Source organism: Heptranchias perlo, chromosome 10, assembly GCF_035084215.1.
Source record: "Heptranchias perlo isolate sHepPer1 chromosome 10, sHepPer1.hap1, whole genome shotgun sequence".
In the NCBI taxonomy this organism is placed as follows: Eukaryota; Metazoa; Chordata; class Chondrichthyes; order Hexanchiformes; family Hexanchidae; genus Heptranchias; species Heptranchias perlo.
The window spans coordinates 65,395,269-65,420,669 of NC_090334.1; the positions used below are offsets into that span (position 1 = coordinate 65,395,269).

The 25,401-nt window shown below is 41.5% G+C and overlaps 1 long non-coding RNA gene across 1 annotated transcript in view; it reads right to left on the reverse strand.

Moving 5' to 3' along the window:
- The window catches only part of LOC137326180 (uncharacterized), a 41,480-nt gene extending 16,352 nt beyond the window's left edge, over positions 1–25,128 (reverse strand). Inside the window, exons 1-3 of the long non-coding RNA XR_010964131.1 lie at positions 25,056–25,128; positions 17,475–17,841; positions 1,940–2,013 (exon numbers count right to left, since the gene is read on the reverse strand). This is a non-coding gene — a long non-coding RNA (uncharacterized lncRNA). The remainder of the gene's footprint in view (positions 1–1,939; positions 2,014–17,474; positions 17,842–25,055) is intronic.
- Between the last annotated feature and the right edge of the window lie 273 nt (positions 25,129–25,401).

Sequence of the window (25,401 nt, forward strand, 5' to 3'; positions counted from 1 at the left end):
ATACTGCCAGTGGAGAGCCAAGCCTACCGGCAGAGCAAGCTCATAGACTTACCTCTTGTATATCTGCTCTTTCATAAAGTGCTCTTCACAAGGCTCCCTTCTACTTTAAAGTTCTACAAATTTATGGCTAAAGTAAAAGCTCATTGAATTGAGCTGAAAATTATTAAGTCGACAGCAAATTGGGCTCAATAAGTGACTGTATCAGCTCCAATCAAATTGATGAAACTTCAGGGAACAGAACTAAGGCCTCAAGTGAACATGATAGAGCCGATTATACCATTGGAAAATCCCAGTGATTGCAGGAATGCTGGTTGGGAAATCGCAGGGCTGTCCATTTAAATTAGTGGTTGGAAAATCAACAACCCTTGTGAGCATCACACTGTGTCAAGGGTGCCCAATTGATTGATATTTATTAATAGCCTTAATAGAGGTATTGAAGTCCTATATCTACAATGATACCAAATTATATTGGAACACATTCTAGTTCATGGAGAAAGATATGTTCTTTGAAAAGAGTTACAGAAGCTATTGACTGGGCAGGTAAGTAGCAGATGGCACGCAATATTGAAAAATTCACAGTAATGCGTGCAGGCAATAAAAATTTCAGTGTGCATTACTGCTGCATACTCAGCTAGTCAAAGACTTCAGGGGTGGGAGGTAGGTGGTGGATGGCGTGTGATCAGCTCTCAGGCCAGTCTGAAGCACAGGTGCCCAGTGTAGTCAATGGACTTCCTTTGAGATGCATGGGGACCATTCACCTATGTCACTGGAATGGTTCCATAGTGGATTAGAGACCCAAATGACAGGCATCGTGGAGAACTGCATTCAGGTCTGGGCATCACACCTGAGGAAGGATATATTGACCTTGGAGTGAATGTAACGTAGATTCACCAGAATGATACTGGGGCTAAAAGGGTTAACTTATGTGGACAGGTTGCATAGACTAGACTTGTATTCACTTGAGTATAGAAGATTAAGGGGTGATCTAATTGAGGTGTTTAAGATGATTAAAAGATTTGATAGGGTAGATAGAAAGAAACTATTTCCTCTGGTGGGGGAGACTAGAATAAGGCAGCATAACCTTAAAATTAGAGCTAGACCATTCAGGGGTGATGCCAGAAAGCACACCTGAAAAGGAAAATCATCCTCATGGACCATGATAATAACATTGAAAAGGAGAAATCAGGATGTACATTTTCACATAAAGGGTAATGGAAATCTGGAACTCTCTTCCCCCAAAAAGCTGTTGAGGTTAGGTCAATTGAAGATTTCAAAACTGAGATTGATAGATTTTTGTTAGGTAAGGGTATTAAGCGAAATGGAACCGAGGCTGGTAAATGGAATTGAGATACAGATCAGCCATGATCTAATTGAATGGCAGAACAGGCTCGAGGGGCTAAATGGCCTATTCCTGTTCCTATGTTTCATCCAAGAAGCTTAGTACAAAGTGTTAGATTTTTTTTAAAAGAGAGACACAGTGGGAGCAATTTGCTCCAAAGGTACCTCCTCCAAGTCTACCATCTTCTCTTCTATTTCAAAGTACAATTATGAAGAGTGAGTTGATGAGGTAACATAGAGTTATTTTTGAAGAACTAGGAAAAGAGATCCAGGAGATGTGATTGCATGCCAAGAAAAGCACAAGCTAAATGTAACTTAAGGAGTAATTTCTTTATACTTGTGAACTGGTAGATTAAATGGCTAAAACATTGAAAACGGAAACGGATAGATTCTTCATGGGCCATTTGCTTAACAAAACCATATATGTTATTTCATTACAAAATATAATTGCATGATCTGGGTGATTCAATGAATTAGTAACATTCCTTTTTGCCTCTATGGCTGGTACAGAAATGATAAGTAGAAAATTGGAGCAGCAGTCAGTGTTTTTCAGATGTTATTGTTAAGGAGGTGGCTTAATTTCACATCTGGTTGTTCTAACCTGGGTTAAGAGTGCTTGATACTGACACTGTTCCATTCCTCAGCATTGACATCCTTGATGAATCCAATATACATCTGAAAAATATAAAAGAAAGTAATAACAGTGTAAAACCATCTACATTTGGAAAGTCTCCCATAATAATTAGGTTTACACAGAAATTATGCACTAGAACAATCTTTCTGACATCACAGTGCTTATCAGCTTGCTGTAACTATGGTGATATGAGTTCATTTCTTATCTTAGAAAGGAGCTATAAAAACAGTTTAGGACAAAAGGCGTTTAAAAGGAATGCAAGTCTTAAAAAGACGTACAATCCAAAAGTTAGCTCACGAGTGTGGTGAAGTAACTGCTTGAAGTTCTCGTGAGGTGGTGCTGATCTTCACATTAATTGTTAGACTTCGAGCAGTCCAAAAAAAAGTTGGCCCGGAATTTCCTCAAAGCCGCTCCTGCTCTGCTACCGAAATTTTGCTGGAAGTACTGCGGAAACCCGTTTTACATTGGCCCATTGTTTCCCTGTGCCAGTCATTTTGTAAGTTTTAAGTTCTCACAATCTAACACTATAGTATTTAGATTTGTTTCAGTAATAAAGTGACTTAGATGTCAGAAATAGATTTATTACTGTAATATTAACTCTACAAAAATAAACAATTTTTAAAAAGTGCACACTTTACCACATGCTATCACGATTGTCTCTCCCCCCATTCCCTTCTATTCTTCACCAAACATCCTCGCTAACGCTCTCAATTTTTTTTTAATGCTAAAGACCTCTCCAGTGGAAGATTGAAAAAAAAACAATTTCCCTTGATTCTGTTTAGAAACTTCACCACAACTCTCTCTCAGAATGCTGGCAATGGCATACTATCACAACTTTAATTTTGCTGCTTCACTATGTAATCTAACTTATTCTAATGCTTTTTTTCTTTAAGTGTTTGCATACTAATATTCACACAAACATCATTTCAAGGCCTTGACTTTTAAACACTTCATGTTAATTATTTTATTCCCCCCAACTTCCACTATCACTTTGACATGAGAACAACTTGCTGGTGACCACGGAAAGGTCTTCAAGATTGTGATTGATTCTGATAAGGTAAATAGTGGCAGGTTGTTTCCACTGACTGGTGAGAGGATAACAAGAGGGCACCAATACATTGACGAAAAGGAAAAATACATTTTATACACTGAGTGGTTAGATTGTAGAATTCTCTGCTACTAACTGTTGTTGAAGCAGAGCCCATAAATTGTCTTATAAATATTTCTTGAAAAGTAGAACTATTAAAGTGTATGGGTAGTGATCAGGAGAGTGGGATCAGACTAGGTGGCCCATGTGGAGAAAAACGTGGCCTATTTCTGTGCTATAATACAGAATTATACTAACTATCCAATAGGGGTAAATTCTGGTCTTGTGCCTGTAATGTCCTTGTCCTAAATAGTACTGATGTATAAATGTGGAAGGAGGATTAGCTCCTCCTAAAGTATGCTTCAACTTCTGGTCCGCATTACATATTCACAGCCTTGGTGGTACCCCATACAATGGTAGGATATGGGCTTTCCCACTGCCATGTTCTATATAGGCATTGGGCCAAGGTGAAGTGCTTCTGCCAGAGTGATCATCAGACAAGTTAGTATCCAGCCATTCATAAACTTAGAGACTGATTAAAGAAGACGATTAGGAGGCCAAGTGGCAGGTCATTGCTTCACATTTCAGCTCCTTATTACAGGATCTAAAGTTTAGATTTTTCAAACAAAAATAGATATTAATTTGAATATATTACTGTATGGGAGGCATGTGATGCAATAACTATATTGTGGTGCTGCCTCAGATTTTGTCACCATAAGCTATGAGGCCAGTCCACTCATGGGAATATGTATCATGCTACATTCTGTTTCTGACTGTGTAGCCAAGGGCTATGCAATTAGTCATTGGGAGGATGACAATCACATGTGTTCTCACCATTACTGCAGTCACTGTTCTTTCATGTTAAACATATTTTAGCTTTTATTTAGTTATGTTTTTTTCTCTCCAGAGCAGCAGACACATTTGTTCTACCAAACTAAAAAAAAAAGGATTTTTAAAATTATTATTTTTAAGAAAGCAAGGTGAAGGGCCAAGATAGATAGTGCATGGCATCAGGTCAAACATGAGCAAGGAAACCTCCTGCTGATTACCACCTACTGCCCTCCCTCAGCTGATGAATCAGTCCTCCTGCATGTGGAACACCACTTGGAGGAAGTACTGAGGGTAGCAAGGGCACAGATCGTACTCTGGGTGGGGGACTTCAATGTCCATTACCAAGAGTGGCTCCTTAGCACCACTACTGACCGAGCTGGCCGAGTCCTGAAGGACATAGCTGCTAGACTGGGTCTGCGGCAGGTGGTGAGCAAACCAACACGAGGGAAAAACTTACTTGACCTCGTCCTCACCAATCTACCTGTCGCAAATGCATCTGTCCATGACAGTATTAGTAGGAGTGACCACTGCACAGTCCTCATGGAGACTAAGTCCCATCTTCGCACCGAGGACACCATCCAACGTGTTGTGTGGCATTACGACCGTGCTAAATGGGATAGATTCAGAACAGATCTGGCAGCTCAAAACTGGGCATCCATGAAGCGCGGTGGGCCATCAGCAGCAGCAGAATTGTATTCCAGCACAATCTGTAACCTCATGGCCCGGCATATTCCTCACTCTACCATTACCAACAAGCCAGGGGATCAACCCTGGTTCAATGAGGAGTGTAGAAGAGCTTGCCAGGAGCAGCACCAGGCGTACCTAAAAATGAGGTGCCAACCTGGTGAAGCTACAACTCAAGATTACATGCATGCTAAACAGCAGAAGCAACATGCTATAGACAGAGCTAAGTGATTCCACAACCAATGGATCAGATCAAAGCTCTGCAGTCCTGCCACATCTATTCATGAATGGTGGTGGACAATTAAACAACTAACGGGAGGAGGAGGCTCTGTAAACATCCCCATCCTCAACGATTGCGGAGTCCAGCACATGAGTGCAAAAGATAAGGCTGAAGCGTTTGCAACCAACTTCAGCCAGAAGTGCCGAGTGGATGATCCATCTTGGCCGTCTCCCGATATCCCCACCATCACAGAAGCCAGTCTTCAGCCAATTCGATTCACTCCACGTGATATCAAGAAACGGCTGAGTGCACTGGATACAGCAAAGGCTATGGGCCCTGACAACATCCCGGCTGTAGTGCTGAAGACTTGTGCTCTAGAACTAGCTGTGACTCTAGCCAAGCTGTTCCAGTACAGCTACAACACTGGCATCTACCCGACAATGTGGAAAATTGCCCAGGTATGTCCTGTCCACAAAAAGCAGGACAAATCCAATCCGGCCAAATACCGCCCCATCAGTCTACTCTCAATCATCAGCAAAGTGATGGAAGGTGTCATCGGCAGTGCTATCAAGCGGAACTTACTCACCAATAACCTGCTCACCGATGCTCAGTTTGGGTTCAGACCTCATTACAGCCTTGGTCCAAACATGGACAAAAGAGCTGAATTCCAGAGGTGAGGTGAGAGTGACTGCCCTTGACATCAAGGCAGCATTTGACCGAGTGTGGCACCAAGGAGCCCTAGTAAAATTGAAGTCAATGGGAATCAGGGGGAAAACTCTCCAGTGGCTGGAGTCATACCTAGCACAAAGGAAGATGAGTGGTTGTTGGAGGCCAATCATCTCATTCCCAGGACATTGCTGCAGGAGTGCCTCAGGGCAGTATCCTGGGCCCAACCATCTTCAGCTGCTTCATCAATGACCTTCCCTCCATCATAAGGTCAGAAATGGGGATGTTCGCTGATGATTGCACAGTGTTCAGTTCCATTCGCAATCCCTCAGATAATGAAGCAGTCCGAGCCCGCATGCAGCAAGACCTGGACAACATCCAGGCTTGGGCTGATAAGTGGCAAGTAACATTCGCGCCAGACAAGTGCCAGGCAATGACCATCTCCAACAAGAGAGAGTCTAACCATCTCCCCTTGACATTCAACGGCATTACCATCGCCGAATCCCCCACCATCAGCATCCTGGGGGTCACCATTGACCAGAAACTTAACTGGACCAGCCACATAAATAATGTGGCTACAAGAGCAGGTCAGAGGCTGGGTATTCTGCGGCAAGTGACCTCACCTCCTTACTCCCCAAAGCCTTTCCACCATCTACAAGGCACAAGTCAGGAGTGTGATGGAATACTCTTCACTTGCCTGGATGAGTGCAGCTCCAACAACACTCAAGAAGCTCGACACCATCCAGGACAAAGCAACCCGCTTGATTGGCACCCCACCCACCACCCTAAACATTCACTCCCTTCACCACCGGTGCACAGTGGCTGCAGTGTGTGCCATCCACAGGATGCACTGCAGCAACCCGCCAAGGTTTCTTCGACAGCATCTCCCAAACCCGCGACCTCTACCACCTAGAAGGACAAGAGCAGCAGGTACATGGGAACAACACCACCTGCATGTTCCCCTCCAAGTCACACACCATCCCGACTTGGAAATATATCGCCGTTCCTTCATCGCCACTGGGTCAAAATCCTGGAACTCCCTTCCAAACAGCACTGTGGGAGAACCTTCACCACACGGACTGCAGCGGTTCAAGAAGGCGGCTCACCACCACCTTCTCAAGGGCAATTAGGGTTGGGCGATAAATGCCGGCCTCGCCAGCGATGCCCACATCCCATCAACGAATAAAAAAGAAAAGAGTGGAAGGGAATACCAAATGAATTAAGTTAGGTGATGGCAAGTTTGGGTTTAAAAGCTTGTAGATTGCAGGACGAAGATAAAACCACAGGAAACATGGAGTTCTGAAGCTATATGTGTATATAAACAAAGAAGGCTACACATAGCTCCAGGGTAGGGGCATAATAATACATTGAATTCATGATATACTGCTTCTCTCATTAGAGAACAGCAATTAATCTGACTTAACATTGAACAACACAGTGGGAAATTTTTTAGTATATATACATGTGTGTGTACAATGTTAAATCAGATGAATTGCTGTTTTGTAATGAGAGAAGCAGTCGATATAATGTTCATTGAAATTTTCTGCTCCTAAGGTGGAGCTGTGGGTAGCCTACTTTGTTCTCTACAGCCACAAAGACTAATTGCCTTAAATAGGCACATCCTAAGGCCAATCAGAGGCTAATCTCTAATGGTGAAAGAAGTTTGAAATTGGGAGCTGCTGGTGAATTCTTGGCTTCAGGTCACAAGCGGCCAATAGGAAGCAACTGTCTTTCCTTGTCTTTTATAAATACCCTTTTCTTTTAAAAGAGTGACGCAGAATGTGTCACAAAATGTCATACCTGAAGTGCCATGGACAGTTCCATAAATGTTTACAGATATTGAAATGTGTATTTTTTTGTTTTGTTTTGTCTATTCAACAAAATTTTCAGCACAATCCTAATGTCAGGGTTTAATACTCTATGGGGTGTGAAATTCTTCAATGCCAGTGGTGCAAAACGGAATAATAGCAAATTGGCAGCCCGTTTAACGCCCCGCCTGATTTTCTTTTCCAATTATACATTCCAAATATTTTCCAAAATCATATACAGTTCAGTTTTATTTTTATAAATCTCCCCAGAAGATACTGAATAGATGTAAAGAGCGGTGCTAAAGAAAAGTGGAGTACAAGGTTACTTAGTTTAAATATGGGACACTTTCAGTAGAAAATGTACAGAAAGGGTTAATTGACTTGGGGCACTCTGCAAGAAAGAGTGTAATTCCATGTGACTTGTAGTTATCAACTGAGCTGGAATGTTCCAGAGAGGGATGACATGCTCTGATATATGCATATTCAATTGATTTCTCATTTTGTTCGACTCCTGTATGAGTCACAGCACTGACATATGAAAAAGTGATAACCACAGAAAACAGTTAAGAACCTAAACAAAGTAGAATTATCCTTATGCTGAGTTTAAAAATAAACAATGCCACAGAAGCTAAACAGGAACAAAACCAACAACTTGCACTTAAATAATACTGTTAGCTCAGCAAGACAGTTCACACATGGGCTGAATGGAGCAGGAATTGAGATAATGGTTAAGGATGTGGTCAAAAGAGTTTTGCGGAGACTTTTATGTAAGGCAGAGGGCTTTATGGAGAAATGCAGGGCATGATGGTTGAGGCTCCGTGGAGGTGGGGAGCAGCACAGTACTCCAGAATCAGAGAGAGGAGGCTACAAGTTGAAATGTAGGGTCGGAAGAGGTTACAGAAGTAGGGTGGAGAGAGTCCATGAAGAAACTTGTATATAAGGATTTTTTAATCAATATACTGAGAGACAGAGAGTCAATTGAGAGTGATGAAGACTGAGTTGATGGGTAAATGATACTTCCTTTTGAAAAGGATACAGGCAGTGAAGGTCTGAGTTGAATTCAGGGGACTGCCCAGGAAGGTGTTGGAAAAGTTGAGCCAGCAGGTGAGAAAGGCACAATTGGGGGCTTCTGCACAGTGAATATGAAATAGGGGCAGAGGCAGGTAATGAACCAGTGGTGGAAGTCAATCATTTTGATGATGGGTTAGAGGTGAGTTTGAAGTGCAGATCGGTGTTGGGTAGGGCTCCAAGATTGCACACTGTTGGATTCAGCCAGATTGAGCAGCCTGGGAGGGGCACAGATTCAGAACCAAGGGTACAGGGTTTCTGGCAAGAACCAAAAAGCATGACAAAGCAATAGTGGTGGATGTTGGGGGCGAGGTAAATCTGGGTGTCATCAGCATGCATATGGAAGCTGATGTCATGTACTTAGGATTGGCATGTATGTGTGGAATAGACAGGAAACAAAGGATGAAGCCTGGGGCATGCCAGGAATGACCATTTGACTATAGGAAGAGAAGCAAATGCAAAAGATGTACTGGCTATGTTGTGACAGGAAAGAGTGGGACCATGAAAGAATGGTACAGGAGATGTGGACTTCAGAGGAAAGGCGTTATAGAAGAAAATATTCTGAAAGCAGTTGTTTGATGCAACAAGACAATTCTAATTACTGTTCTGTTTTATTTACATTCCTCTAAACCCCAGTACCACACTAGTGCACTAGAGGAGGATGTGGAACAATTGTTAGAGATAACTGTAAAAAAAGAAATTGGTTTCGAAAAAGTTAGTAGCACTCAAGATGGATGAGTCCACAGGCCAGGGATGTCCAACCTTTTGGAACTGAGGGCAGATACTCATGTGAATGGGCTATATGATTCTGCAGAAATGAGAGCTGAAATACACAAAAATTCAAACACACCCATATAAAAAATTGTGAGACCCCATAGGCAAAAAAGAGGTAAGATTGCCCATAAATTTTTTAAAAACCACACACATACAAAACACCAGATCTGTAGGGGGTGGTGGTGTGTGTCAGCTTCACCTGACTACTGAGCGGTCCGAATCGCTCCCACTCCCTGGGTTCTAGACCTTGGACTTATTTGGGGGTTGTGACAAAGTGCAGCAGACAACTGGTTTTGGTGCAAGAACTTTGACCTTTATTCAAGAGAGGAAATACAACGCAACAATCTTAACACTAATAAAATGGGGAACACTTTAGTACACGCGAGGGAAATTATAGTGGAAAGATACCTCACCCCTCCCAATCCCACTGTACTAGCTAGGTTGGACTCTAAAGGGCCAGGGATAATGCTCACCAAACGAAACCTTGACAGTAATTCACCCAGAAGTAAGTCAGAAATAGATTGTAGAGTGGAAACTTTGTGGATCTTCGGTTTTCTCCCGAGTTGGTTTTCTTTGGTCGTGGTGGCTCAATATTACCCGGTTGGTTGGTGGTAATATTCGGTTGGTTGTTTCGTAAGGCCCTTGTTGCCGCGAGGTGTCTGATGGTCACTGGGGCTGTTGCTCTGGTTTCTTCTTGTGTGTCGGCCTGCTTCTAGAGCTGCTGACCTTCCCTGTCAAACTGCCTTCCCCTCGCCTTGTTGTTTGCTGGAAACTGCTCTTCTTTCCAGACACAGGCAGAACCAAGACAAGCAGCCCACCAGAGCCAGCAAGCCAGAGAGAGAGAGAGAGAGAGAGAGCTTTCGCCTTGTGGATGTCTCTCTTACAATGGTCTGTTTAAACAGTTCTTACAAAGCCCTTAAGAATCTTTGATGGCTTTTTGATGGTCCCCCATCATATTGCAAATTGCTTCTCCCAATGTGTCATTGTTAATTCTGATTTTCTAGAGCTTGTCACACAAGACTTCCTTTTGTATCCAACATCCTAGGTGTTGATGGTTTTGCTTTAAAACAAAGGCATGGCCCCACCATGTCTGGAACAGTTACCTCTTTCAATGGGAGTGATTGTCGACCTCCTGCTGTCCGTTTTGCATTAAAACAGAGACATGTCTGAAGCTCCACTGTGTGTGTGTGTTGTTGATTTCGTCTGGTGACCTCTCAACTATCCTTCCATTTTAGGTTTATAGTCAATGGCCAAAGTTTTCCCATACTCAGGGTTTTTTAGAGTTTTTCCCCGAGTTTTGGTGGATCTGTGAATTTTGAGAATCTTACAGATCCTGACACACAAAAAAAAGTTCCAAACACCCAAGATGCAATTTAATGAGAAGAACTGGGAGATAATGCATTTTAGGAGAAAGACTATCAAATTATAGTAAATATTGAATAGCAAGACATGGAATCATATGGATGGAGACCTGAGGGTTCAAATTCATAATTCCATGAAAATACAAATGTAAAGAAAAAAGACTTGCATTTATATAACGCCTTTCACAACCTCAGGACGTTCCAAAGCACTTTATACCCAATTAATTACTTTTGATGTTGGAAATGCGGCAGCCAATTTGTGCAGAGCAAGGTCCCACCAACAGCAATGAGATAAATGACCAGATAAGCAGTTTTTGTGAAGTTGGTTGAGGAATAAATGCTGGTTAGGACAGGAAGAAAACTCCCCTGCGTATATTCATATAGTGCCATGGGATTTTTTACATCCACGTGAGAGGGACAACAGGGCTTTGGTTTAACATCTCATCCGAAAGACAGCACCTCTAAAAGTGCAGCGTTCCCTCAGTACTGCACTGAAGGGTCAGCTTAGATTATGCGCTTGAGTCCTGGAGTGGGGCTTGATCTCAAACCTTTTGACTCAAAGTGAGAGTGCTACCATGGAACCAAGGCTGACACATAGATTTAAAAGAGGTTTTTAAAATAATGAAGCGTTTGGTTAGGTTGAATGGGGAAAAAAAGCAATTTTCTTTGGTTGGAGAGTCATTGAAGAGGAGTGTGAGGAGAGAGACTAGGAGAAATTTCTTCACACCGGAGATTATTGGAGCACAGAATGAAATGCAATAGGGCGGAGTTGAGGCAGAGACTGCTGCATCTCTTAAGGAAAAAGTGGATAAATATTTGAAGCAGAGGAAGATACAGGGCAACCCAGACAGCAACGCAGATTTGTTTTTGATTGCTGTAGAATAAATCCGCACAGACTCAATGGGCCAACTGGCCTCCTTCTTCTACGTTAATGAGAGAACTTACATTTATATAACACCTTTCAGGACCTGAGGCTGTCCCAAAGTACTTCACAGACAATGAATTACTTTTGAAATGCAGTCATTGTTAATATAGGGAAGCGCAGCAGCCAATTTGCATACAGCATGCTCCCACAAACAACAATGAGTTAGATGACCACTTAATTTTTTTTAGTGGTCTTGATTGAGGGATAAATGTTGGCCAGGACACTGGGAGAACCCCCCTGCTCTTCTTCAAATAGTGCCATGGGATCTATTATGTGTACCTGAGAGGGCAGACAGGGTCTCAGTTTAATGTCTTACTGAAAGACAGCACCTCTGACAGTGCAGGACTCCCTCAGTACTGCACTGAAGTGTCAACGGAGATTATGTTCTCAAATGGGACTGGAACCCATGACCGTCTGACTCAGAAACAAGGGTGCTGCCACTAAGCCAAGGCTGACATGTTGTTAACTTTTATGGCTTATTCAAATAAGACAATCCAGCTCGTTCAACATTAATGGCCTTTCATGATTGGCCAATAGGGTAGAACAGTACTTCTAGCTTCCCTTCACCACCCTCCACCCCCCTAAAAAACATTACTGCATCTAGTTGCTGGCCAAGAAAAATAGCTGACAAGAATATGATTCAGGTCTTGGCAAACTAGAAGTTTTAGACCCCTTATTCTCTAATTCTAAATATTGGTAACATGCCCACGTAGAAAGAGATTTTCTATACCTTCTGTAGCTAATAACCTTGAAACTCTCAGCACTGTAGTTGAGAATGAACTAAAAATATGCCCAAGATTTAAACTGCTGACAGTAAATTATAGCCTAGATAAGGTTGGCAAGATTTAATTCCATAAGTCTAAGCGGTTTTAAAAAATTGGTCGACAATCTTCTTATCAGCGATAGAAAAAAAGCTATAAATGGAAATTTCAGAAGTCAGTCAATGGTTCTAATAAAAGCTTAATCTGAAGGTTATTTTATTGGTTCTTTCCATTATAGTGCACCTCTGAGTGATTGGTCATGGGCTCTCATACCAATGTATTAACTGGGTTGTTTTGACACTGAATGGATACAACAGTCCAGTGTTAACTTCAATCATAATGCAGCGTCTAAATAATGACTCTTCTTTTGTCAATGCAGGGATAAATAGTTATACTGTCCTTGATCTGTCTTTGCTTTATATTTCTGTGGTGGTCCAATGCAGTATTTTACAGCCTCTGGAGAAACCAATAGATTATAAACATAAAACATGATGTATAAGGGTTACAAAATGATTAATGAACTGGATAGGTATCATCTTCACGCCAAATTAATTAATGTCCCTCAGTACCATCCCTTGTGGAAATTTCTGAATTTCATGTCTTCACAAGCAAGTAATAATTGTTTTTTTTTGTGCTGGTACCTTTTCCATTTTGTTGTATTACCCTCTGATTTATAATATTTGCCTTATTGACCTTGTTTTGAAATGAAAAATTATGATCTCCAAAACGAAAGATCATTCTATAACCATTTTCACCTCTTTCATTAACTTGAGTGTCCTCCAGGAATGAAGGCGATCCTCCATAAAGTTTCTAACCCTGCTCGGCTTCCTAATGAGGTATAATTGAGTTTGCTAGTGTTTTAATATGACTGTTAGCCTGAATGTTCATTGATTTTTGAAAGGATTGAATTTTCACTCTATTTTCCGTATCTGCTCATGTGATGATTCCAAACATCATTACTGTTTCTCCATTTCTGCATTGGGATGGTTCTGGGATTTCTTTGCATCAACTGGCCTTTGCTAACCACTAATATTTTCCATTCCTAATCAAGAGAAAGGATTGAATGGTGATCCTATCAGTATGTCGTTCCATCTGTATCAATGGCAAAATGACAGAAATAAAAGATCTCACAAATGGTTGTACAGAAGCTCATTATTTTTACAGACATGCTCTCTAGTTCTAGCATAAGTCTTTTGCTTTTTGAAGTTGGGTTTGATCTGATTTTTTTTAAAAGGAGCAGCTCTCTGTTATCATATCACTGATTCATTGATTGAACAGATTTCAACCTGATAAAACTCAGGAATGTCTTGAATCAACAGGTGCGATTATTGTTTTATTAAACAAGCTGGAAATAATGGCCTAGATTTTGCTGGAGCCAGGCATCTCACGGCGTGCCCCGTTAGTTAGGGCCCTCTCTCCTCCTTTATGATGCTGCTTAAAACCTATCTCTTTGAACAAGCTTTTGGTCACCTGTTCTAATGTCTCCTTATATGGCTCGGTGCCAAATTTATTTGATAATGCTCCTATGAAGCGTCTTAGGACATTTTACAATGTTAAATGTGCTATATAAATGCAAGTTTTTGTTATTTATCTCTCTCATCCTCCAGAAGATTACTGGAACTGCGAGCTGATAAGGGCGTGGCACAGGCAATGGGCAATCTAGGACTTTGGGGAACGATGGAACCAACAGTTTATCTCCTTACCCAATAAGATTTGAGGATTGAGAAAGAAACAGAGGAACGACAGAAAAGGAAATAGGGTGAATTAGAGTCAAATCTGGATTAAAAAAAAGTGAAATAAAGAGAGAGAAAGAAAAATTTCTTGAAACTCATGGGGAGGTTGATGATGAGCTCCAATTTTTGCGAGGCTAACAGTGGAGTGGCACAAATCATCCAGCAATTTGTGGCAATTTGCAATTCACGGGGTATCTCTTCCTTGTCACAAATTGCTGGACGATTTACACACTAATAGCAGCGTGCGCATTAAACTTGCCATTATTTTGCCAGCAAATTCCAGCCCAAAATGTGAGTGTGGCCCTTTCTAATAGTGGTGGGGGGGGGGGGGGGTATGGGGGTGGGGGGGGAAAGAGAGAAACTCCTGGGAGTGAAAGTTATTCCCTTGGGTGCAATTTCCTTTTTGCCACTATTTGTAGTGAATGATTCCTGCAGATTGGAGGGTGGCAAATGTAACCCCACTATTTAAGAAAGGAGGGCGAGAGAAAACAGGGAACTACAGACCTGTTAGCCTGACATCAGTAGTAGGAAAAATGCTAGAATCTATTATAAAAGATATGATAACAGGTCACTTAGAAAATAATAATAGGATTTTGCAGAATCAACATGGATTTATGAAAGGGAAATCATGTTTGACAAACCTATTGGAGTTCTTTGAGGATGTAACTAGTAGAATAGATAAGGGGGAACCAGTGGATGTGGTGTATTTGGTTTTTCAGAAGGCTTTCGATAAGGCCCCACACAGGAGGTTGGTGAACAAAGTTAGAGCACATGGAATTGGGAGTAATATACTGCCATGGGTTGAGTATTGGTTAACAGATAGAAAACAGAGAGTAGCAATAAATGGGTCTTTTTCAGGTTGCAGACTGTGACTAGCGGGGTACCGCAGGGATCGGTGCTGGGGCCCCAGCTATTCACAATCTATATCAATGATTTGGATGAGGGGACCAAATGTAATATTTCTAAGTTTCTAAGTTTGCAGATGACACAAAACTAGGCGGGAATGTGAGTTGTGAGGAGGATGCAAAGAGGCTTCAAGGGGATATAGACAGACCAAGTGAGTGGGCAAGAACATGGCGGATGGAATATAATGTAGAAAATGTGAAGTTATCCACTTTGGTAGGAAAAACAGAAATGTGGAGTATTTTTTAAATGGTGAGAGATTGGGAAATGTTGATGTTCAAATGGACCTGGGTGTCCTTGTACATGAGTCACCGAAAGCGAACATGCAGTTGCAGCAAACAATTAGGAAGGCAAATGGTATGTTTCGTACAAGAGGATTTGAGTACCGGAGTAAAGATGTCTTACCGCAATTATATAGGGCCTAGGTGAGACTGCACCTGGAGTATTGTGTACAATTTTGGTCTCCTTACCTAAGAAAGTATATACTTGCCAAAGAGGGAGTACCACAAAGGTTCACCAGACTGATTCCTGGTGTTGGGATTGTCGTATGAGGAGAGATTGAGTAGACTAGGCCTGTATTCTCTAAAGTTTAGAAGATTGAGAGGTGATCTCATTGAAACATACAAAATTCTAACAGGGCTTGACAGGGTAGATGCAAGGAGGATGTTTCCCCTGGCTGGGGAGTCTAGAACCAGGGGTCACTGTCTCAGAATAAGGGGTAGGCCATTTAGGACTGAGATGAGGAGAAATTTCTTCACTCAGAGGGTGGTGAATCGTTGGAATTCTCTACCTCAGAGGGCTGTGGAGGATCAGTAATTGAGTACATTCAAAACAGAGATCGATAGATTTCGAGATATTAAAGGCATAAAGGGATATGGGGATAGTGCAGGAAAATGGCATTGAGGTAGAAGATCAGCCGTGATCTTGTTAAATGGCGGAGCAGGCTCGAGGGGCCAGATGGCCCACTCCTGCTCCTATTTCTTATGTTCTTATGATATTGTAAGCAAATGCAGGAAGATTTCTTTTTATTAACATTTCTGGCATTATGAATATATTCCATTTATAAACTCACTACTAATATTGACTAGAGGAAATCGTCCCACATTTTAGTTATAATGTTCCTACACATAGCGACTAAAGGAAATCATCCCACCTGTCTCTTTCTCAGTGGGCGAATTTAGGTGTAAGAACATGCGGAATGCTGAATTACCAATGACCTCATGCATCAGTCCACAAGTTAAGACCGGCGGATCTTGTGGAGCTTAACAGTCTATCTCTCACAGTATCTATGGACAATGCCATCGTTGTTCTCGGTAAGTACATAGTAATGCCATGAGATACAAAATAGTAATGCCATGAATTATGCTGTTTTACCTTCAAATATTATCATAAGCAGTATCTCCTGGAAGATCTAGTCTAACTTTTTCAATGTTAACTGCACTAAACTAACTATTGTGACCTTGAATGTCTAAAGGTTCTCATTATGGAGATTAAAAGGAAATCTAAAGTGAAAATGATAAGTGTTAGAAATACGCAGCAGCTTTTGAAGGAAAAAAATACATTTATATTTTGACTTAACCAAAATATGAACCATTCTGACGAAGGGTCAAACCCAAAATTTTAAAATGCCTTTTTGTTTCAATTGCTGGCTGATCTGTTGAGCATTTTCTAGTTTAATTAAAAGCTTTCATTGTCTGTTGAAGCAGATTGGTATAGCTAATCATACTGTAACCACCATATTATTTTCCATTGATTTTTCATAATTATAGAATTGCAAAATGATTTTATTAGTTTATATTTTCAGCAGAAACCATCTAAAGTTGGGTGTGATATTAAAATGAAAGGAGAAATAACATTCCAATCTGGTTACTGCGTATAATAATATTACCTGCTCAGAGGGAAATTTATTAGGTCTAATTTTTCATAAGAAGCAGTAGTTTGTGCTTTATAAATCAAAGTAAATTGTTTCTTTCATTTTCACATTTGTCTGCTTGTAAATTGACTGCCTTAGTCATACTTTAAAAAGCATTCATTACAGTTGAGCTGCAGGAAACAATGTCAGATTTGAAATCTTTCTTAACATTTGGAAAATGGATTAGTCTCAGGTTTGGAACTATTAGCAAATGTGCATACGTCCAGTGTCTCGTCAGTTTCAAGTTCAAAATAGCTGTTCCTTCAATTTTCGTTGAGCTATCTCATAATTCCTGATATAGTAAAGTTTTATTAAGTTCGTTAAGTCCAGCAGGACCTCCGCGTCCCTGGCCTTGCTGGGTTCTTTGGCCGTTTTCGGCCTCCCCCGCACCCTCCCCGTAAATATCAGGGTCAGTGTTTTTGATTTTGTTACTTTTCATTTCCAGCTTTGCTTTTCATTTTACTGAATTAATAATATTCCATCCTACCTAATACGATGTTTGGGTGTCAAACAGGTTGTCATAAAAAGAGGACGCCTCAGTGGCAGCCACAGAAGAAATTTCAGTGTTCCGGGTGGGATGTGAACAGGAAGCGACGGGAAATCACATGGCCCAGAGGCCATCGGCCAACAGCAGGTAAGTGGTGGGTTCGGATGTCAGGCCGTCCCGCGGGAGGTCCCACGATCGAGGTGGGGGTGAAATCGTGACAAGGGGAGGCCAAAGGTTCCCTCCTGGCCCCACAAGGAAAGTAACAAAATATTTAAAACTTACCGTGTTGGGCCTCTCCTGGCCTCGATTCATTTCCTCGCTAGAATTTTCTATTTTTATTTCAGTTTTAACCTTCACCTTTTTTTTCTCCTTCCTTTTATTCTTCGCACGCCATCTTATCAGAGGGAGAGAATTTGACATATTTCGTGCGCCGTTGAATCGAAAGAAATCCAGTGCGTTTTTTTTCTGTGACAGCTGTAGAACAGCCACAGTGCTTAAGTTTCCAGATCTCTACCAGATTGTATCGGGTGATTTAACATTATTACATGAATCTCAGAGGTTTTGACAGTTGAATTAGGATCTGGTCCCAGGACCGTGGGTCGCTTTGCATCTCTACTGTATTTATGCCTCTGGCTGCATGACCAGTTACCTGAAACAAAATACCACTGATGCTGTCACATTGTATAATATCTGCTCAGATCCAAAAACTATTCATCAAGATCCAAGGCATCAAGTTTCATTAATGCTAATTATCGCGTTACCACTGTAGCTGGATTTTCTGAGCTATTCATCTCGAGGGTGCATTATTTAATCAGTATTTATGCAGGCATGCTCACTTGATACCGATGTTGCTAATAAAATGGAGTTATACCTCACTTGGGGGACTGAGAGATCATCACAGCTCAAAGAACAAAAGTAATAGAGGTCTTTAAACCTCATGCCCCTAGTCCCACCTTGCTACAAAAAATGAGTTATTCATTCATAGCAAACCTAATTTGGCAGAGGGATGGGCACCAGGATGAAACATTAGAAAGGAGAAACAAGGTGCACCAAGGACTGGGATGGAAAATAGCACTAGAGTGAAGAATAGTTCAGATATAGGAGAGATCAGACAGGGGGCAAATGCAAGGGAATCTAAGATGAGATTGGAGTGCATGTGTGTAAATGCACATAGCGTGGTAAATAAGGTTGGTGAGCTGTAGGCTCAAGCCGCCACATGGGACTATGATATAGTGGCAATAACAAAGACCTGGCTCAAAGAAGGAGAAGATTGGGTACTTAATATTCCTGGCTATAAGGTATTCAGGAAAGATAGGGAAGGAAAGAAAGGAAGGGGGCGGGGAGGGTGTGGTAGTGATCAAAGAAACTATTGCAGCACTGGAAAGGGATGATGTAATTGAGGGGTCAAAGACAGAAACTATTTGGTTAGAATTAAGGAACAATAGAGGAGCTATTACGCTACTGGGTGTACACTATAGACCACCAAATAGTGGGAAGGAGACAGAGGTGTAAATTAGCAGGCAAATTACAGAAAGATGCAAGAACTATAGAGTCGTGATAATGAATACAGAAAATGCAGAGGAGATCTAAGAAAGGGAATAAGAGGGGCAAAGAGAGAGAATGAGAATGGATTAGAGGCTAACAAAAAAGGGAACCCAAAAGTCTTTTCTAAACATATAAATAGTAAAAGGGTAGGGTGAGACCGATTAGGGACAAAAAAGGAGATCTTGTGGAGGCAGAAGGTATGGCTGAGGTACTAAATGAATACTTTGCATCGGTCTTCACTAGAGAAGAGGATGCTGCCATTGTAACAGTAAAGGAGGTGGTAATAGTGATATTGGATAGGATAAAAATAGATAAAGAAGAGGTACTTAAAAGATTGGCAGTACTCAAAGCAGAAAAGTCACCTGGGCCAGATGGGAGGCATTCTAGGTTACTGAGGGAAGTAAAGGTAGATATTATGGTGGCTCTGGCCACAATCTTCCAAACCTCTTTAGTTATGGGGACGGAGCCGGAGGACTGGAGGATTGCAAATGATACATCTTGTTCAAAAAAGGGGAGAATGATAAACGGTAATTACAGGCCAGTCAGCCTAACATCGGTAGACAATAATCCAGAACAAAATAAATTGGCACTTGGGAAAGTATGGGCTAGTAAATGAAAGTCAGCAGAGATTTGTTAAAGGAAAATCATGTTTGACGAACTTGATTGAAGTCTTTGATGAAATAACGGAGAGGGTTGATAAGAGTAGTGCGGTTATGTTATATGGACTTTCAAAAGGCATCTAATAAAGTACCACATAATAGACTTTTGAGTAAAATTAAATCCCATGGGATTAAAGGGACAGTGGCAGTGTGGATACAAAATTGGCTAAGGGACAGAAAGCAGAGAGTAGTGGTGAATGGTTGTTTTACAGACTGGAGGGAACTATACAGTGGTGTTAACCAATGGTCAGTATTAGGAGCACTGCTCTTTTTGATATATATCAATGACCTGGAATTGGGTATACTGCATATAATTTCAAAGTTTGCAGATGACACAAAACTCAGAAATGTAGTAAACAATGTGGAGGATAGTAACAGACTTCAGGAGGACATAGACAGACTGGTGAAATGGGTAGGCACCTGGCAGATGAAATTTAACGTTGTGAAGTGATACATTTTAGTGGGAAGTATGAGGAGAGGCAATATAAACTAAATGGTACAATTTTAAAGGGAGTGCAGGAACAGAGAGTCCTGTGGGTGTATGTACACAATTCTTTGAAGGTGGCAGGACAAGTTGAGAAGGCTGCTAAAAAAGCATATGGGACCCTGGGCTTTATTAACAGAGGAATAGAACACAAAAGCAAGGAAGTTAGCCTAAGCCTTAATAAAACACTGGTTAGGCCTCAGTTGGAGTATTGTGTTTAAGTCTGGGCACCACAATTTAGGAAAATGTCAAGGCCTTAGAGAGAGTGCAGAAGAGATTTACTAGACTGGTACCAGGGATGAGCGGCCTTAGTTATGTGGAGAGACTGGAAAAGCTGAGATTGCTCTCCCTAGAACAGAGGAGGCTTATTGTAGAATCCCAATGCTGTCAATAGTGACTGCATTTCAAAAATACTTCATTGGCTGTAAAGCCCTTTGAGACATCCTGAGGTCGTGAAGTATGCTATAGAAATACAAATTACCTTTCAGTCAGTTAACTCAACATGGAACAGGGATCAAACATGGGACCTTCCAGGTATGTGGTACAATTTCCAAATAGGTGATGCAATTACCAACTGACCCTTCATGAGAGCTAAGAATGGCTCAGAAATGCTTTGGTTTCTTGCAAGATCTACTTAAAGTCCTGGGGCACTGGGGACCAATGTAACCCCCCCAGGGAAATGGCATAAATGGTCATTTTCAACTGTTTACACTATTTCCCTGTGGGGTTCTGCTAGTCTCCCATCCAAGTTATGCCAGGTGACCAGTAGAACCCATGTGGAATTATAGGGCTTGGGTGTTCATGTCAGAAGAAAATGGTGTAAGGCAATTAATATGTTTTAATTTAGACTCCACTAAAAGTATTTGACACAGGTGTGGTGTAAACTAATATAGAAAATTAACTAAAACAAAAGGGCTTGATACCAAAGAATTGCACAATACGGTATGTGTCTTTGAGTTACATTCAAAAATAATATACTAATAGCCTTATGTTGTATTAAACTGCCCAATCAGCACATTGTCACAAGAAGATTAACATTTAGTTCAACTATTTACTGTTAATATAAGTAATATAAGAGGGCAGCTGATGAACATAGAAGCCATTTATAAGGGGACCAATAAAAATGTCAAACCTTTGCAGGTCCAGGCCAAGTCCCAAGCTGGGACCCCAGGTGAGTTATATTTCTGCCAATCGGCAGACTGGCCTCTTTTCATCAAGTGTGCCAGCCTGCCAGTGGATTCCCCTCCTCTGCCACTGTTGGACTATAACCTGGTGTTGTAAGATTCCTTATATTTGTACACCCCAGACAATCACCGGCATCTCCACATCACACCCCCTCTGACATAGGTGTCAATGTTTGGCTTGGCGAGTGGCTCTGACCCAAACAAGGCCCTATAGAAATGAGGAGAAATTAGGCAATGACCCTGCATTTCCCCGTTCTAGCCTATTTCTTGGGCCTTCCACTGCACTCCCGCTTGACTTAAGTTAGGATCGTGGAAGGAGGCCTGTGGAAAATCAGGGGCATTATTTTTTCTCTCAAACAGTTTTCTCTCTTTCCCTCCTGTCCTGAGGATGTCAGGAGCACTGTTTCCTCTGTGAGGGCCCCCTGAAAAGGTTTGGTTTGGGGCCCCTACATTTCACTAGGTAATGATACTAAATACTTCTCACTGGATCTGCATAGGCCCCCGACTGGCTCGGGGCCCCATGACATTGCACGAGTTGCTCGGCCTGAATGTCTACCCAGGGAGATGTTGCCTTCTTGCTACAGTACTGTTCCATCTGCACCACTCTAGTGCCTCGACTGGAATGTAATACTTAATATGTGAGCCTCGACAGTGAACGCCAGTAGACTATTTCACTCTGTTCATGCATCACAGCCAAACCAAAGCTTGTCCTCAGCGGCTGTTCACTCATGCGCACCTCCAGCAGTGTTCGCTGGATAGCCACCTGCAGTGAGAGCTCGACTATTTTCCCCACCCTAACCTGACAGCACCGAGGCCAATGTTAGCACCCAGCTGAGATAAGCTGCCTCCGTGGCGTATAGTGATTATAATTGAATCTTGGGATTGTATTGATGTTATGATCAGAGATCTTCACTTAAGTGACAAATTAAAACTCCTGATTCAGCATCATTGCTTTATACACATCTATATCATTTCTTTGTAAGACACATTGGAAAATATGTTGTCTATCTTTCCTGTCACGGCAGAAAATGTGTCTATATATTCCTGACTAGGACTTTATATTTTATTGTATTTTGATTGTGAATAAGTGGTGCATATTTCAACAGCATTTTTATTTTATTTAATAAAAACTTCCATTGTGGTCTTACCAGTAAGATCTATGATACCAAAGACCATTCTATGGCCGAGATGGCAGGCTGCTGACCTGCTTACAGACTTCTGCCAACACCATTCTATAAACTTGGTATTAGACTTTGAGCATGGGGGAGGGGATAGGTGAATTAAGACCCTATTATAATTGATCAGATAATTAGCCAAATGACATTGGTTGACTTTTTCAGTCTAATCTTTCTTATTATCTGGTGACCTAGTGACCTGCTGGGTGCATTGGAGCTATGTTGCTGTGGTAACATATACATTCAGTTCATCCAAAGATCAATATAATATTTGTAGAGAATCATGATATATAGTTAATTTAAAAAATATGAAAGCTTCTGCACTTTTTCCATTCTGCTCGAAATACCTTGGCTGCCATTTATAATGACCATTACTCAAATCTAAGGTCATGTGATTTTAAAGATGGATAAATCTTGTATTTTTCTCTTCAAAACTACTGTTCTGTTTTGAGCTTCCCATTCCCAACAATTTTTATTTGCACTCACCACAACAGACAACAACAGCAAAATTTATATAGCACTGTTAAATTGGAAAAGCCTCCCAAGGCACTTCACAGAGACTTAAGGAAAGCAGATGTCAAGCCAAAGAAAGAAAGAATTGGAGGGGTGAACAAATGCTTGGTGAAAGAGGTAGCTTTTAAAGAGGATCTGAAAGGAGGCAAGGGAGGAGGAGACAGAGTTGTTTAGGGACAGAATTCCAGAGAGCGGAGGCACAGCTGCCAAAATGAGGGGGGATGCACAAGAGGTTGGATTTCGAGGAATGGGGATTATAGGAAGTGGAGTTATCAGGCTGGAGGGAGGGACAAGGCCATGGAGTTATAGAGCTGGAGGAGGTTACAGAGATAGGGAGGGACAAGGCCATGGAGGGGTTTACAAACAAGTAACAAATTTTAAATATGAGGTGTTGGGGGACTCATGGTTAAGGATGATGTTGCCAAGGGGCAGCATGTGGATGAGGCAGAGGCAGCCAATGGTGGATCTATAGAGGTGACGGTGCGGGTCTGGGAAGAGAAGCTATGGTAGAGATGCTCTGGCAATAATTGAATAGGTAAAAGAAAAAATAACATTACATTACTTAGTCAAAATCATTTAGAAAGCAAGCTAGCAGTTGATAAATGTTATGAAGCGATTGGTCTCTAAGTGACCATTACATGGCTCCTCTCACAGTGGTATCCTTGCATAAATTAACATTTCATGAGGTGTCAGGGCACCACTCTGAATCCGATGAGGCACTCTTACAGACAAAAGCCTCTTTTGCACTGTGCCTATTGGGATACTAGGGTCACCATTTCCCATCAAACGTGTCTCGCACAGCCTGCGGCAACCCAGAGTGCACCTGCTGGATTCACTATGGTCAGCTGCCAGGAAGATCCAATAAGAAAACCACACATTCCAAACAGATGTGCAGCAAAGGTAATGAGCTACTGCCCTATATTAATTGCAAATATTCATTTATTTATGTAAATGTGACATGTGAGAGAACAAATTTATTTATTTGTCTACTTTCAGTGGGTAAGGGTAATACAATGGCCCTGAAGTTCTGCAGTAGTTCTGTCAGTCTCCTGTCATAATTCCAGTGGGAGACTGGAGGAACCCCTATAGAATTTTGGGGCCTACTTTCTAGGAACCAATCAAGAACACCGTCTCTGGGGTGATCTTTTACAAACTTCTTTCTAAATTCTTTCCATGGAGATAGGCACTCCTTCCTCATTTTCACCTCCACGTACCATTGCCCCTATATCAAGCAGCAGCATAACCACGGTAAGCTATGCCACAGCAGATCTGCTAGTTTCACAAAGCTCTTCGTAGTGTACAATATATGTGCTGGAATGGAGAACTGCAGGTTCAGTACATATTTCTGGTAATGTAACACCAACGATAGAGGATCTGCTTCACATTCAGTGAATTTGAATCCAAGGCTGCTTACTACTCAAGACCTTTAGTTTTGTCAGTTATTAATAAAAGTTTGACATTTCTTCCACTCAAGTGGTCTCAGGTTGGGTTCCTGATCTATTATCTATGATGAGTTAGAGTTACAGCCGCACCAGCAATGGAAGAAATGCAATTGGTCTCAATGACCTTGGGCTAGAGGAGAAAAACAAGGGAGGGGTTCTCACTCCTGTTTTCTATCCAGGGACCCATCCTTGAACGTACCTGTCTGTGGGCTTGGGTGAAAACAGGTTTATGGCTCGGTTGTGATGCTCTCCATGTTAAAATAACCTGCAATGCTCACTGTCAAAGGTCACACATGAAGAAGAGACGTTTGAGTGAGGCACTGGAAGATTTGTGGAACTGTACACTGGCAAGAGTTACTTCCTTTCGGAAAGAAGGTGGGAAACAGAGGAGGAGGAGGAGCAAATTAGCCAGCCGCTGTCCTCGGTATTATCTTAGCTTCTCTACACAGACTGCTCTGGTGAATAAATATACAAATGACAGTCTCTCCAAGTTCCTATAAATCTGCCCACTGACATTATTCACATTATGGTGGAAATCTCCACTACTGTATGAAAACATCCATCAAACCAAAACCACGTCTAGTGTCTTCTTAATAACATCAGGGGCACATTTATCTATCTCTGTCTTATTCAACATAGTGATTAAAATATGCCAATTGTAGAAATTAATTTGCCAAAATCAATAATGCTCTTAATTAATCAGACATCTATTCCAATCGACAATAAATGATACTGGTGACTGCAGGTGGATTTCTAGCAAGACTCATTTTCTAACTTTTAGAACCAATTAGGTTTACACCAGAGTAAAACACATCATTCTTATTGATCAGTGAAATTAAGCATTTGGGAAGATTTACTTACCCAGCGGTGTGAGGCTGTAGTGAGCTCTGTGAACAGTGAGCTTTGGAATTCACAGGAGGGTTTTGGAAACCATGGTGCATCTGAATAACTGACCATAACCACTGCTGAGGGATTCTTCTGAAATCCGTCCTGACCATAAATCAGTAAAACCGCTGCCAACAGAAGTTTTCAGATCCCACACACATCTTGTCAAGATAGCAGTAAACTGCACTAAGTACTGAGATATAAAAGCCAGCATGATTGTACAGTACTAAGGTCAGAGCTTATATGCTGTGAGTGATGCTGCATTTATTGTAACTTTAGCAGCAGTTACCTCCTAAATAGATCTGACATGTTTAAATGACAT